This window comes from Helianthus annuus, chromosome 12, assembly GCF_002127325.2.
Source record: "Helianthus annuus cultivar XRQ/B chromosome 12, HanXRQr2.0-SUNRISE, whole genome shotgun sequence".
Lineage (NCBI taxonomy): Eukaryota > Viridiplantae > Streptophyta > Magnoliopsida > Asterales > Asteraceae > Helianthus > Helianthus annuus.
The window spans coordinates 136,562,351-136,564,742 of record NC_035444.2 but is presented as its reverse complement, the minus strand read 5'-3'; positions in this window follow the sequence as shown (position 1 = coordinate 136,564,742).

Sequence of the window (2,392 nt, the reverse complement as noted above, 5' to 3'; positions counted from 1 at the left end):
GACTCGACAAAAGTCATTAAATAAAACCAGGCTTTAGAAGATGTGTCTTGTCCAGGATAAGACACACTATCCAAACCCTAAGACACCGGATGACATCTTTTATTTCTAACACAATCTTGAAATATCCAAACGCCCGCCAGATCCACATTTAATTCCCTGAAATACATGTAGTTTGAAAACATCAACAAAAGTTGAGCGAGTTCATGTGTTTTGTGTGTGAGCTCGAATAAACTTTGTAATCATCATAAGTAAGTATGTATTTGTAAAACCTTGGTATGAAAGCAACAAGGAACAGATCGATTGATGATTTGCAAGGTCATTAATATGTGTGCAATGGTGTAGGAAGGCTCAATCCTTTGCGTATTTCGTACCGGACCTCCCGGCTGGAATGACATAGTCCCCACATACGGTCAGCTCGTGGACCCATGGGTGGGGCTCGCAACACCCAAATAGATCTATCACTCATGCCCCTCGGTCCTTAACAAGGATTAATGGTCTCAAGATAACGCCTACCCATTCACATGATCTAACAGTATTTTCCTTAGCTAACCATACCCTTTGTAATCATTGTATCATTTGTAACATGTATTTCACCCCCGAAGTTTTAACACCGAAAACAGTTAAAAGAAAAGGGGGACATGAACTCACAGTTTTGTGTTCTTCGTAACCAACTGTAACTCAAAGCTTCTTCGGGTGTACACGACTACCTACAACGTACTAAGGTCTATTAGACGAGCGGGTCGTGCCTTAACTTAGTATTGATTAGTGTCTTTGAGTTACTTTTCATTGTGTCCTTCTTATTATTCCAAGTTATATAATTATTTGTTAAAATAATTAATATTTTAACGTGAATTATATTTATAAATTTTTGGAATAATTGTTAAAAATAATATATTTTAACTTGTTACTTGTTATGTATTCATACATGTATATCCTTCCCAAGGATGGGTGTATTTGTATTCGTATTCTTATTCTTATACTTGTATATTTTTGCCATGTATTGGTGTCGTATTCCGGAGTGTATTTATACGTACGAGAATACGTATTTCCTTGTAATTGTTAAATATTCTTACACTTAATTTTGTATTAATTTTTTTGGAATAATATCTCTAGTAAAAATACATTAGTATATATTTCCAAAATATATATTTTAAGAAATATTACTTAGAAAAATTATTTATAATTTTTCCCTTGGCAAAAATATTTATAAACTTCATACAAGTCTCAAAAATAATATATTTTCAAGTCTAACTTGGAAAATATATATGAACACATTTTTCATCCAAAATAATATATTTCAAGTTTATTTATGAAAATACATTTTCTCCCAAAAATAATGTGTTTCATGTTTGTTTGAGAAATATATATTTTCTTCCAAAAATAGTACATCTTCTAATAATTTCAAGAGAAATATATATTTTTACTTCCCAAAAATAATATATTTTCTCCTTGTCAAAAATATGATATATTTTGTAATAATTGTAAAAATCATATTTTTTTCTCTTGGTGTCCAAAATATTATTCACCAAAAACATACATGTGAATAAAATTTCTGGAATATTTTTGTGAGTTATATTCCTTTGTTCAGTTTCTCTCATATTTTGGGTATAATTTGTATATTCATATTCTTGGGTTTTTGGTAATATTTTGGATTGTAATTTTTGGTATCTTGATGAGTTATATTATTTCAATTCCTAAAATAATATAACTAATACACATAGTATACAAATAAGCACACACATGGTGACTTCTAAATATATATCTCCTAAATACATATTTAATCACTTTTATTTATAAAAACCAACCTCCAATATTTATAATTTTGTAACAAAAATTATGGCAATCTTTATGTAAAAATTCATGGTTTGAAATATACTTGTAAATATTTGTTTAAAAATATTTTTCTAAGTGTTTAATTTCTAGAAAAATTTTGCCATAGTTTCCCCTAAAAATTAAGGTTTCCATGCCTTCAAGGCATATCATTTTCTTTTGTAAATCAACACAATCAATCAACAATCAATCTATACTTACCAGTTTTGCCAAAATCAAGCATAAATACTACTTCATGAACTTGAAAATTTACAAAAATTTGTAGTAACTTACTAGTGTGTTTAGTAAGTTTAGTTACCCTTTATAGTGTGGTTGTTTATTTAAAAACTTCATTTTTAAAGAAAATAGTTCTTTACAACTTGTGATCACATTTTCTAAAAATGCTTCTTCTTGGATTTTTCTTGTTACACATGTGTTTCTACACTTCTTTAACCTTTAAAAACATGGTTGATTTCTTTAAGAACCAAGATTAAGTAAATTTTGTATTTTTAACTTGATTTCTTGAAAAATCATTCTTGAAATCTTAGATCTACAAGACTTATATCTTACTTTAATCATTATT